The 14,672-nt window shown below is 39.6% G+C and overlaps 1 protein-coding gene across 1 annotated transcript in view; it reads right to left on the bottom strand.

Moving 5' to 3' along the window:
* OFCC1 (orofacial cleft 1 candidate 1) overlaps positions 1-14,672 on the bottom strand; it is a gene marked incomplete at its 5' end in the record, with an annotated part of 268,883 nt that overhangs the window by 120,095 nt on the left and 134,116 nt on the right. The gene's annotated exons all lie outside the window — the stretch shown is intronic.

The raw sequence follows: 14,672 nt of genomic DNA, 5'->3' as shown, positions 1-14,672 counted from the left end.
GGCCATATATGACAAACCCACAGCCAACATCATTCTCAATGGTGAAAAACTGAAACCATTTCCACTAAGATCAGGAACAAGTCAAGGTTGTCCACTCTCACCACTCTTATTCAACATAGTTTTGGAAGTTTTAGCCACACCAATCAGAGAAGAAAAATAAATAAAAGGAATCCATATAGGAAAAGAAGAAGTAAAGCTGTCACTATTTGCAGATGACATGATACTATACATAGAGAATCCTAAAGATGCTGAAAACTACTAGAGCTAATCAATGAATTTGGTAAAGTAACAGGATGCAAAATTGCACAGAAATCTCTTGCATTCCTATACACTAATGATGAAAAATCTGAAAGAGAAATTAAGGAAACACTCCCATTTACCATTGCAACAAAAAGAATAAAATACCTAGGAATAAACCTACCTAAGGAGACAAAAACCTGTATGCAGAAAATTATAAGACACTGATGAAAGAAATTAAAGATGATACAAACAGATGGAGAGATATACCATCTTCTTGGATTGGGAGAGTCAACATTGTGAAAATGACTATACTACCCTAAGGAATCTACAGATTCAATGCAATATCTATCATACTACCAATGGCATTTTTCACAGAACTAGAACAAAAAAATTTCACAATTTGTATGGAAACACAAAAGACCCCGAATAGCCAAAGCAATGTTGAGAAAGAAAAACAGAGCTGGAGGAATCAGGCTCCCTGACTTCAGACTATACTACAGAGCTACAGAAATCAGGACAGTATGGTACTGGCACAAAAACAGAAATATAGATCCTAGAGGGATGGGACAGGGAGGGTGGGAGGGAAAGGCTAGAAGGAGGAGATATGGGGATATATGAATATGTATAGCTGATTCCCTTTGTTATAAAGCAGAAACTAACACACCATTGTAAAACACTTATACTCCAATAAAGATGTTAAAATATAATAAAAAATGGAAGTAAGACTCAAACTGGAAATTTCGAAATGCAATTTCAATTAAAAGACAATTTTAAAGACACTTGTAGAAGCGTTCAGGTTCTCTGCAAAATTCTACACCTTGAACAGGTTCAGGTAAATGGAAATTCATTTCAGCAGTACCAGGGTCCATAATATGTCTACCCATCTCCACATCTCTGGGTCCAGGGAAGTATTAAATATGCAGTTGATATTCCACAACCACTGTGACCACTGCATGGAGGAGCATGTATTTGCTTTTTTTTAGGGATCTTCATGCTCTCCTGTGCTGAGTTGACAACTTAGATAAACTGGGAGCTACATTTCCTAGAATTGCCTTTCATATACAGTGTTGGGTTAGAATCACCTAAAAGCAAGATCAACTTATCCTTTAAAAAGTCAGAACTAACTACATAATTTGCAGGAACCGATGCAAAATGAAAATGTGTGCCCCTTATTAGTTTGCAAATTAATCACAGGGCTTCCCTGGTGGCACAGTGGTTGAGAGTCCGCCTGCCGATGCAGGAGACACGGGTTCGTGCTCCGGTCCGGGAAGATCCCACATGCCGCGGAGCGGCTGGGCCCGTGAGCCATGGCTGCTGAGCCTGCGCGTCCGGAGCCTGTGCCCCGCAATAGGAGAGGCCACAACAGTGAGAGGCCCGCGTACCGCAAAAGAAAAAAAAAATTAATCACAAAATACCACAGGTTGTGTGGCTTAAACAACAGAAATTTGTTTTCTCACAATTCTGGAGACTGGAAGTCCAAATGCCAGCATATGAGTGACCCCAGGCAAGACTAACAGAAAAACTGCCCAATAAACCTAGCTCAAATTGCTCCCCTGCAGAGCAAATAATTGATGGAGTTTGTTGTTGTTGTTGCTGTTTTGTGTTTTTTAAATTCAGCAGTAGAAATCTGATTTTAAAAATTGGTACTAAAAATGTGCTACCATAACAAAAATTTAAAACCCATGGCAGTGGCTTTGGTAGGAGATGGGCTGATGGGGGAAGGCTGGAAAAGTAGCAGGGAAACTGTTAGTAGAGGGAAAAGCAGTAAGGAACTGCTGGAGGACTCTTGTCCCTCAGAGTATATGGAGGTTGAAAAATTTGCAAAACTATCACTTGGTATGATGGTAGAAAATATGCATGAAGACCTTACAGATCAGGCTAAGGAAAATTTTAGACATAATTTTGAATTTACAAGTTTAGTGCTTCTAGCCATGTATAGCAAAGCACTTCAAGAGAGATAGGAGCTCCAGAAAGGACTTTTCAGCTTGTTAATATAGAGGGCCAAGATTTGCTGGGTTGATAAATAAAACTGTTGCTCATCTTCTGTCTCTTCATCCAGCAAACGAGTCTCTCAGTAAAAAATAGTTCCAGGGGCTTTCCTGGTGGCGCAGTGGTTGAGAGTCCACCTGCCGATGCAAGGGACATGGGTTCGTGCCCCGGTCCAGGAAGATCCCACGTGCCACGGAGCGGCTGGGCCCGTGAGCCATGGCCACTGAGCCTGCGTGTCCAGAGCCTGTGCTCCGCAATGGGAGAGGCCACAACAGTGAGAGGCCCACGTACCGCAAAAAAAAAAAAAAAAAAAGCTCCAGAATTAAGAATAAATCAAGAGTGTGTCCATAAGGCCCTTTGTTAAGACCTGAAGACGATTTGAGACAGCGCCTAGTAGATCCCTTCAGCAGGACAAAAGGTCTCTAAGAATCTTAAGGGTCTTTTATCACAGCATCCTGACCTGCCATCCAAAGCAGAAGAGGTCTACTTCAAAAGAATGACTGTTACCCGAAAACTGGGTTAGCCTCTTGGTGGGTGTTGAGCCAAAAGACACAACCAAGCCAAAGAGGGGGAGAAGGAAGGATTTATTATTACTTGCGGCCAGTAAGGAGAACCCCGGGTATCCTTCACAAAGCAGTGTCTCCCCAGCAGCAAAAGTGGGGAAGTTTTCAGCTAAGGGTATATGCATATTCATGAAGGGGCCTGGGAGGTCAACAGAGTCCAAGCTTTAGTTAATTGAAGTCATGGGGGTCAGAAAAGTTCAACCTCATCCTCCTTTAGGGTCCAGTTGCTCTGGTGGTTGGGTGCTTCAGGCTAATCTTTACCATTGAAGGAGAACTGGGGGTCTTTACAACTGATGTAGTATCTTTGCTATTGTCACTTCTCTTGCCTGATAACAGTTCTTTGTTTCTGCATTCTTTTTTTTTTTTTTTTTGCGGTACGCGGGCCCAGCTGCTCCACGGCGTGTGGGATCTTCCCGGACCGGGGCACGAACCCGCGTCCCCTGCATCGGCAGGCGGACTCTCAACCACTGCACCACCAGGGAAGCCCTCTGCATTCTTTTGCTCCCTTAAGAGGAGAGACCTGTTCAAGAGCAAGCATTGTGGCCAGGCTTAGATCACAAAATGGCTTGGGCCAAAAATGGTTTCTCCTATGTCAGGAAAGCCATGACTGGTTCTCTTTCTCTGGGGACCACCCTACCCTTTCTGCTTACATGAAAACTTGGAGCGCTGAACAGAAATATGTTGGACCCTTGAGCATAGATTGAATTTAGTCATTTGCCAAAATATTATTCACCAAGATAAAGGGTATGTTTTGTGAGCTGGCAAGATATATCTCTTATCATTACTATTCAGAGACATAAATGTCATAAATAAACATTAAATTGCTTTTATAAGGAAGAACTTGATTATTTGTTTTAACATTTTGGTTTGTGATTTACTTTTTTTTTTTTTTTACAAACTGCGTGTAGAGATTGACAGTCCAGGTAAAGACCTTTATTATATGCTGTTGAGATTCAAATGTAATGTTTCCAATGACCCACAAGAAGTTCTTCATCAATGAGGCTGAATGGAAACATGTCACATAAACTAGCATTCTGTTCATTAAGAAAAGAAAGAGAACTCTTACCAATTATCTTAAACTCTTTTTAAAATATATGTGTCTTTTCTGAAATAAAGAGAGTACCAAGAACAAGAATCTATATCAGAAAGGGTTACAGATTTTGCTTTCAATCCTTGTAAAACTGTAATAAAGATGAATTGAAACTATCAGGCAAGTAAAGAAATAATACAATCATTCACATTAAAAAAAAAGTAGTGTAAAGGAAGTGTAAAGTCAAAGCATCTTCCTTTACTGAAAGAAAACTTCAAAGATAAGAGTAAATTAGAGATTAACTGGTAAACAGTGCATAACAAACGATATCAGTAGCTAGTTAAAAATAGCTACTTTAAAAATAGCTTTAAAAATAGCTTATCCTGTATCTTAAGTAATAAGATTGATCAAGAACCTCTGAGACATTTGATTCACAAAATAAATTTTAAAAAAAACACCCAAATTTCTCGGTACCCTCACCCCCAAATAACTTCCTGTTTATACTGAAATGGTTAAAAATATGACAGGACACCCTTGATAAGTTCAAACGAAGGTCACACCTCAAGTAATTTACAATATTTGAGTTAATAGTTTTACATTCCTAAATCCAGGAAAAGAAATCATTCACAGGATGTCATATCCTTGGTCTTTCAAGGAGAAAAGGAAGCCAAAAGATTTGGCGAATTTTGTCTTCAGTTACTTTTTACATTAAGGAAGATTTTCGCCTGAAGGAACAAGAGAAACTTGACTGGTGTGGCAATACATTCAGAAATTTTTATGGTGGCTTGAACAATGCCAAGTGCTTTGAGACCAAAGCCTTGTGCATCTGGAGAACAGCACTGTACTACTCCTTGATTCCCTTTGCTTGCCCTTCTATTCTTATTGGCATAAGGAGAGAACATTAGCTAGTATTTGGTGATTCCACCAACTCAGTAGGAATATAACTTGCAGCCAGATACGTGTGAATGTATGGTGGATTGTTGGTGTTGAGTATAGAAAGAGGGGAAACCAAAGATGAGTAAATGATGGGATTAGCTATAACCTTCTACTTTTGTAACTTATTAGATTAAAACTTCTGTTAGGTTTGTTTGATTTTTAATTTAAAAAAAATGGAAAGGAAGATGGATTTTTCTCTTATATAAATTAATTCAACCAACAAGTAGCATTAATAGTCTATGACCATCCTAATGTTGTTTGGAGGACTGTAAGGAGTAAGAGTTACGACAGTTCAGATTCAGGGAATTAAAATCTCTAAGAGACTTTACTTCTGTACCCCTGGTTTCAGCAATAGTGCCTGACTCATGGTATATACTCAGGAAATATTTGTTAAATGGATTAATTAGTACAGGAATCAACCACAGTATTTCTCAATTTGTAGGCATTGTGCCAAAAAAAAAAGAAAGAAGGAAAGAAAGAAAGAAAGGACAGAACAGTATTATCTTGAATAATCAAAGGAGGCTCAAAAAAGTTGTCATGTGGAAAACTTTCAAAATGTTTATCCAGAGAATAAATACATAATGTTTATTACCGAAAAAGGTGAGAGAAAACAGACCTTTCTCAAAATCTAAAAAGTAATACTAATATTTTCTGTGGTGTCCCATACCTGTATTACCCTATTCATTGGGGTGCCTGTGAGTCAATGATCACATACAGTACCTTGCAATGTCTTCTTGGGCTCAACTGGAAAACTAAGTAAGTTGAGAAACAAATTATTCATGTCTCCAGACAGAAAAATTGATAGCAAAACACATATTTAACTTGATATAGGACAAAGGAACAAAGTGATTTTTTTTTACATCTTTATTGGAGTATAATTGCTTTACAGTGGTGTGTTAGTTTCTGCTTTATAACAAAAAAGTGATTTATTGATGCCTTTCATAGTGTTTCATTTATCTTGTTGTATGTTATGGACATGCATGGTCCATCCCTTGACTTCACAGGATGCAGAGAAGACTAGTTATGTTATGCACAGAAGAGGTGCAAGTCACTTTGTCTCCCCACAATATAGCCCCAAACCCCATTCCATGAAGACAGTCTAACACCCAACAGAACAGCTTGTGTACTTGCCCACATTGCACTGACCAAGGAGAGCCCCCAGACACTGGGAAATGAATTATCTTCTTTGGTGGGTTATCTTTGATGTAGCTTCCATGTGGATTGCCCTCAGCACTGGGACTGGGACAGAACTGGGGAGTCTTTCCTCACCTGCCTCTAATAATTAACCCTGTTTGAGACCAACAATCTTCAGGGCAGAAGTGAGTAGCAGACCCTTAGCTCCAAGCCAGCTGCATGGTGCTGGGTATTCTTGGTTGATGTGGAAGGATAAAACACATGGCCCTACCACAGACGCCAAGATTCTTAAGCCTGACCATAGAAGAGGGATATCCCACAAAATTACAGAAGAATAAAAGCCCCTCAAACCAACAGCAATTGTGAGTTAAACCTTTTATTTTACATAATTATAGTCGGTCTATATGAAGCATAATATGTTTTGTTCAACTTGTGGTTGTAAATGTTTCGTTAGTAAAGTATCATTTTCAACTCTGAGGTTTGATGATGTTTGTAGTTCTGAAAAGGAAATAGTGCATGTTGATTTAATAACTACTTATTCTGTAAAATCAGTACTCAAATATTTTGAAGAAGTCATTCAAAAATATACTTATTCAAAACAAACTAGATAAAATCATCTAGTCTGCTCCATGCTTTCTAAACCTAGCCTTCTAAACTTAGTAAACAGAGTAGCTCATCACCAACCCTACTCCCAACCCTAAAAATCAATCCTGATCCCCAGGAATGGAGTTATAATAAAAGTCCTATGACAAATGCCCCTTTGTGTGGCATAGACAATTGTTGCTATGGGCTCCATAGGTCCTCGGTACCTACTTCTCTAGTAACTGTTTCCCACTAGACAAAATTCTCCATCCTCTGGTTCCTCAGTAATTTAAATCCTCCCTTGAAGCCCCGTCCCCAGTGGGTGAAGTTCCTTATCTATACCTTTAGTTTCTTTATAATTAAGTCACTGACACCTGGGTGGCTACGCCTTTGTACAAGGAGCACACTTGACTTAGAAAGCCTGGATCCAACGCCTAGATTTGATAGCTACTAAACGGATGTACTTTGATGAATTACTTGACTCCCTCGACCTATACTTACTTACATCTGCAAGTTAGTAGTTCCCATAACAATGGACTTAGTGGCCCTGAGTAAACTGATAATGCTTTGTTAGTACACGCTGGGTCTGACGCATTTTTGTATCCCTAGCACCAAGTCCATAGTCAGTGTTCATAAGTGAGTGTGGTGAGTGTGTGCTGTATCCATATACGAAAGAATCAATAAGCAATCTTCCTCTTAATTCTTTGGTTCTTCCTAAAACAGAGTTCCAGACTTCCCCAGTCCGTTACATCCCATTGGATCCTAATTCCCTGTTGAACTCTGATATCTAAAGCTAACTCAGCTTTGGTGCAGGTTTTCTGTTCCATCTCACAAGGCAGAATGGAGTACTAATGACCTGAGCTGATATCTACTGTTTCTGGTTGTTTTTTTTTTCTTTTCTTTTTCTTTTTTTTTTTTTCCATTACCCCCGCTAATAATACAATCAAAGCTCAAAGCATCATCATAAAAATTAAATTCTGCTCTCAGGGACAGCTCCTTTTTTCCCCACTAGACAGTCAGCCACCACTATAAACCCTCTCAGGCAATCCTGCAGACAAATGCTGATGGTCATGCTGAAATACATGAGCAAACAGGTTCAGAGATGGGTTGACAAGTTTCCGTACTAGACCCACATCACTATGAGCTGGCAGGAAGTTGGGTCAAATACGGCCAACACCTGGAAAAATCACAGAGGCATCCAAATACTGTCTCCCACGGCAGAACACCAAAGACTGGAAGTGAATTTCCTCCATGCTACCCACTCCAATGCCAAACAGTTGGATAAGAAGATAGGGGCTCTCATTAAGCTCGCGAGTACATCATTGGAAAGCTTGCCGGTTCAAATGCAGCAAAAATGTAGCATCAAGGTAGAGATGAAAATTCATGTCTCCAGAGCTGCTGTGTCCACACAACTACCTTAATGTGTCCCAGATTTGAACCCATCATTGATGTGCCCCTCAGTTACTGGACTTATTCCACTAGTGCCACCAAAGTGCCACTCTCCAAATCAAATGATGGCATCAAATCTCCACCAGCAAGCCTTGGAGGGTATCCAGCATTCAGAGGCTGAGGCCAATCTAATCAAAAGGCAGTACTTTGGGGAAAGGGTTTGTCAACAGAATGGACAGAAAGCCAGTTCTACAAATTTTTATGATAATCTGCAAAGGGGAAAAGGACAGAGAGTCCTAGAACAAAATACAGCAACTCCAAAAAACACTTACTGAGCAATCATTCTTCTCAGTGGTACGGGGCATAAAAACATGACGATGTACAGCATTTGCCTTCAAGGAAATTGCAGTATAGGAAAGGATGTCTATGGAAGGTATAGAGCATTTAAAAACTTTGAGATTCAGAAACCTAGGTGAGAATCTCAGCTCTGACTCTGACTTGCTTACGTCACAAGGCAAAGTATTTAAATGTACACGCTTCAGCTTCCCCATCAATGTAATAAACAAAAGACATACTCTTTAGTACATAGAAAAGAGAAAACTGGTATGCTATGTGGATTAAAAATAAAACTGGGTTAAGTGGACTCCAGTTGGATTGCCATCTATTTCAAACTCTTTGTCTTATTATTTGCTTTAACTATTGAGGAGCAAATTTCAAATTAATATATTTGGGAAGAGAGAGAAATGGGGGGAAGAGAGAGGAATGGGGCAAAGAGAGAGAGAGAGAGAAAAAGACAGAGAGAGAGAAAGAGAGAGAGAGAAACAGGTCAGAAATCAAATTAAAAATAAGAATAAAAGTCTCTATTCCCAAATCCATAAACTGAATTACCTAGAGGAGAATTCTGAGGCCTGATGAATCCCCAAACAACTTTAATTTAAAATATCCTGAGAACTGCTGTTCTTAAGTTATTCCCTTGATTCCAATCTGCTATCAGCCAGAATCAGAAAGGTACCCGAGATAAGAATAAATTTAAGATTTAGTATTATTGAGCTCGATTCTCCGGTTCTAGATCCACAGAGTGCAACAAATGTCTCTCCCAAAGTGGTACAAAGAAAAAACGAAAAAAGAAATTCCTCCACCCTTGCTCTTGTAGGAGAGCCCACACTTCTAAAAGCCTCAGCGTAATTCATGGCTTTCCTCCTCGCCAGGTTCACGCCACATGGCTCACTGGCCATGTCAAGGGTCTGTGCTTGTTGTCTGGAGCTAATGCCTGCTAAACAGTTCTAACATACTACCTGCTAGATTGAGGGATTTTATTAAAGCAGTCACCTTTATTTCCATTTGTAGTTTGAAGCAGCACGGCATGGTGATCAGGTTTGGAGTTCATCCCGCCTGGGTATGAATCCCAGCTTCACTACTTATCAGATGTGTGACTGTGACAATATTAACTGACCTATCCCTGCCTCAGTTTCCTCTTCTGTAAAATGGGGACAATAATATTACTGACATCATAGGGTTGTTGAGGGATTGAGAAACGATACACACAAAGCAGTTAGAATAGTACCCATATAGAAGGGACATTGCATAAATGTTAGTTATTTATTACTGACATCAATGAGGAGGCATGAAAAATATTCTTCTTCTTTTTTTTTTAATCCTTCATTCTGTTTGGTGCCTAGTATGCAGGCTTGAATGGAGCTTCTGGAAGTCAGGGGAGAGAATATCACAATAATTTAGCCATCACAAAAAGGAATGAAGAAAGGGCATGTTTGCCAGAGATGTTACAAGGAAAGAATAGGGAGAGCTTAGGAACTGATCTGATGACAGGGTCAGGGTGGGGCAGTTACCATCTCAATTCAAAACAGTGTGTGAAGGAGGATGATAGTTTAATGACAGATTTAAGAGCATTATTTTTATTTGGGGAATGCGTTGATGGCAGGATATCCTCTCATTACAGTCAAACAGGAAAGTTAATGCCACCACCAAATTCATGTGCACTGATGTATTTATAGAATTTTATAGACTGTCATCAAATAACGGAAAAATATAAAGCAGCACACGTATCAGTTTCTGTCTACGTGAAAGAAGTACGCTAAAAATTGTTTTAAAATTAGTGCTAGATTTGTAATGGGCTTGGAAGACCCAGTTCTCCTGTCCCAATTTCCAGCCCATAGTCTGTCCAGGGAAGTGAGAAAGATGTCCTACCTAAGAATGTTCCTGAGTATCAGGTAAACAAAAGCAGTAATGTCACATCTGGGTTTTGATACAGCTACAAAGCGGACATCGGTGTGTGGCTGGCCCTCTGATCGATTTGGGAGATCCTGGACTTAAATTGAAAAGGAGAAGATGAAGAGTCTCTGGGACCTGCTACTGTCAGGCTCAGTACTGCTAACTACTAGCACCCCTGAGGGCAGGGAATAAGTGAAGATGATACTGTAGTTAGGAAAATGATTTTTTTCCTTAATATGGACACAGACGGAGTTGTTCGGAGAATTTTGAGTGGTCTTTGCAATGAATGGGATGTGTGCATGTAATGTGTTCTGCATGTGTGTTAGAAGACAATTACTGGCTAAATATCAGGAACAAAAAGAAACAAAGCTGCACCTCAAGCTGACAGAGTCTGAGGAGAGGAAGGCATTTGGAAGGGTCAAAGGTTCCCCTGGACTCTCCCAGTACCATCTTTGGGAAACTTCCTGCTGAGGCCTATGGGGCCTATAAGATAGCCCAGTGGACACAGGAGACTGATCAGAGGGTAAAACCCTTACATAAAGAGCAGGGTTTTCACAAAGGAGAGTGGAAATGGATACTATAAATGTTGATGATGAAAACTTTCTCAGAAAGAAGGAGGAAGGGCAGATCTTATGACTAAGGTCAAAGGAAGTGAGGAACATGCATGTAGGAATATCCTGGAAATGGCTTAATTTAAAAGTAGGTTCTTTTCCCTTGAACTCTGAGAGCACTTATATTTAGCATTAAAATTTTAATTGATTCTCCTGTATTGTATTCTCTTCAAATACCCCAACCTTTCGGTGAATCAATTATAAGCCTCTATGATTGTATTACGGGAAATTGATGAAAGGCCAGTGAAGAGAAGAGGGGTGTGGCCTGACCCACTTCACTCATCCACGGAGGCCAGCAAAGTAGTTGTTCAACCTAGGAAGATAGTGATCCCAAAGGGCCAGGTGGTGATGGGCAGCAGAGTGAACGGAACCCAAGAGGAGCTGGGAAACTCCCATAGAAAACAAGATTGTCTCAGAAAAGTACCTCCATAGATGACAACTCAGGAACAGAAGTGAGATGACTGTCTTTTTTCCAAAACATACAAGAGGGAGGTGGCCTTTGAATATATATGTTAGATGGAAAAGTAGAGACGCTAACAGTTGATTAATGTAAGAACGTGACTATCATATATATCCATTATTTCCCTCTTACAGCAACGTACACTTGAAAACTCTTGAATAATACATTCTGAGGCCTTTGGGATTTTTTTTTTCCAACTTAAAAATGCTTCTACAGCAAACTATACCACTTCCACATTTGTAATGTGGGTATTATATTAACAACTTCATCCTGATGTTTTGAGGTTTAAATAAGATCATGGACTAGGTAAAGATATAGCAGCTTGGGCTCACTCATCACTAGTTAAGAGACTCACTCCCGTACTTCAGTCCTGTCACAAGCCATTTCCAAACAGTTTCTCAAGAAAATTGTACATTTCTAGGGAATGCAGACCTTTAGAGTTGACCATTGGATTGATTAATGTAGACTAACTCATGCTATGGTAGCAACTCTCACATCTCAATGACTTAATACAACAAAAGTTTATTCCTTATTCATGAAAAGTTTGCTGCAGGGCAGATGTTCTTTCTTCCATATGAGAATTCTGTGATCCAAGCTGCTTTGATCTGTTCATCTTGCCATCTCCACACAAGGCCTCCTCCATAACCACCATGCAAGAGAAGGAAGAGAGCAGGTCTCACCCTAGCAATTAAATGCTTTGCACAAGCGGACATGCATCCATTTTGTTCCTAACTGGTTGACCATATGAGTTCAAATGAATTTGCTCACCTGCAAAGGGACTAAAGAATGCAGTCTTCTGTGTGTCTGGAAGGAGAGAACTAGATATCTAGGAGCAAGGTAATATCTACCACATCCATAAATAAACTAAACTATTATTTTCTTTTAGTCCTTAAATGAAAATAGTATACTTTTCTTGTTCTTTGGGCTCCTAAGAGATGGCAGCTACATGTGTACCCATCCTTGAGTTCTTCCAAAGCATCTATGTAGAGCTCTGTTTACTTACCAGTAAGTTTCTCATTACTATAGAGGGGTGATTGGATAAGAAAATGGTGAGGGATATTGAAATTGAGATAATCTGATAACTAATTGATCTAGGTGATATCTAACAAATCTTAAAATCCTGAGATAAATGCAAAGATAGATAGATAGATTGATTGATTGATAGGAGATAAATAGAGGAATAAATAGATTGGCTTTTGACTTGGGATTTTAATGAATTAAACTGGTACTAATAGTTTAAAAAACAGGGATGTGGATTTTAACTCAATATTAGTAAAAACTTTTGAACTGTCAAAATGTCCAAAATGAGTTGGGTAGCCTTGAAATATAGTAAGTGGTCCTTCCCTGAAACTGTCAGCTTAGATTTTATGACAACTCAGCAAGAAGCTGTTAAGAAGCATCAACTTTTAGGTAGAGAGGAATATAGTGGAAACGAGGGGTGGAGAGATGGAGCTTAGTATTAGGAGTCCTTGTAGTATATTCCTGCAAAATCCCTGGAAAATGTCATACAAAGAGAATACTTAAAAACTAAAGGTCTTAAAATATTAAATGGCCTGGTTATTGTTATGTTCCATGTTATGTAAGAATTCAGTTCTTAAGCTAGAAACAAACTTAAGATAAATATACATTTGTCTCTTTAAGGTAGGATTAGACCATAATTGACGTCAATCGTTTTCCTTCCTAGGAATTTTCTACTTTGAATCTTTTCAACAAGACGTAATACGTTAACAGGTCACTGATGCATATTTAAAAAAAAAATTATATACCCTCAGCACATTTAAGAACATTAAATTCTTGTTTGTCTTTGGAGAGGTGAGTACAACACCCATGTGTTGAGAATGCCAACTGAATTAATGATTCTCAAATTATATAAGCTATTGCCATATTACAATTTGAGTAAGAGAAAATTCAAAGCAGTTTAGGTAACATAAAATACTGAATAATCATGAAAATTAGTGGATTGTGAAATGAATGACCACTCACCGTCACTGATGAAGCTGGCCCAAGACTCTCCAACTTATTAAAGAAGGCATAAAGTATATGAGAGTGAAAGAAGTTACAATGTCTGAAGCTCAAAATACACCCACTCGATTGTTTTCTTGATGCTGTTTGCAAACTATTACAACAGAACATTATCTATTTCACTGGTCATTTGTGTTTTTGCATCAGATAAATCCCTACATTGCTTCCTGCCCAGTCTTGCCCTTTCATCATTTAAATCGTACAGCTTGAATCTGGACTGACTCATAATCTGAAACTCTTGGCTATTTAACTCATCACTGATGTCGTATTAGGTTTCCAGACAGTTGGCTAAGTTCATTCTACTCCCCTCATTCTCCACCACTCCAACTGAATCGTGTGGTACCCACGGGGAAGAACACCCTGCACCATACTGCACCCATTTTCCAAACGGTACTGAACTAAAAAGCAACTAGTCACACACTATGCTTTGGTGGATCCCAGACAGTATGAAAGGATTCCAATACTGTGTGTCCAGAACCTAGGACACCATGTAAACTTGATAAATACTGAATAAGCTATGACCATCAGAATGTTCATCCAACAGTAGTGAACAATAAGTGCATTTAATTATCTCGTGTAAAATAAACCTTGAGACGGGTAGAAGGAGGTCGTAAGCAATAGTTCGACATAACAGGGTGCTGGGTTGGTCTCTCTCCCGTTTTCTTCTTCATGTAGATGCTTCCAGAGTCACATCCATACAACAAAGGCCCAAATGGGAAGGGATAAGAGAGTGACAAAGAAGCATTTCCTTCTTGCTTGTTTCCCTTTTAAGATGAAGAAAGCCCAAGCTGCTGTCTTCTTATATCTTATTGGCCAGAACTGGGTCCACGATCACCCATAGTGCATGACAGACTGGGAAAGCGTCTACCATTTTCCATCACTGGAGGCAGCATCACTAATTAGAAATATAGAGAAGAAGGATGGCTGCTGGAGTGCCCAGCACAACACATAACTCTGTTTTTATAAGTAGGAGAAGTCACGAGGGTCAAAGACTTCAATTCCCCTGTGATGCCAGTAGTAAGAAAATTTGCACTCTTATTTTACTTACACAGACATGGATGAGGAAAAAGGTGATACGACGTAGGACTTATCATGGGACCAATGACTTGCTTCTAGCCAACAGGACATGACAAAAGTGAAGGGGTATTGTAGAAATAATTAGATCTCAAATAATGGATTTGGAATTAATCAAATCCTGTTTATCCTAGGAGGTCCTGACTTAATCAGGTAGAAGCTTCAGGGGACCGCCCAGAGGTGACAGACTCCCCAGGTGGGCTTTGTGAAGTAATAGTCATGGTAAAGGAGCCGTACTGCATGGAACTGTGGGTGACCTCCAGGCAATAGGCAGGGCCTCCATCACATAGCCCCAGGAAATAAATGTTACCAAGAACCCGAATGAGCTGAAGGGAATTCTTCCCCTGTTAAGCCTCCAGATAAAAACGCAGCCCTGCCAACGCCTTGATTGTAGCTTTGTAAGATCCCGGGCA

This window comes from Phocoena sinus, chromosome 11, assembly GCF_008692025.1.
Source record: "Phocoena sinus isolate mPhoSin1 chromosome 11, mPhoSin1.pri, whole genome shotgun sequence".
Classification (NCBI taxonomy): Eukaryota; Metazoa; Chordata; class Mammalia; order Artiodactyla; family Phocoenidae; genus Phocoena; species Phocoena sinus.
This window is presented reverse-complemented; position numbering and strand designations above follow the sequence as displayed.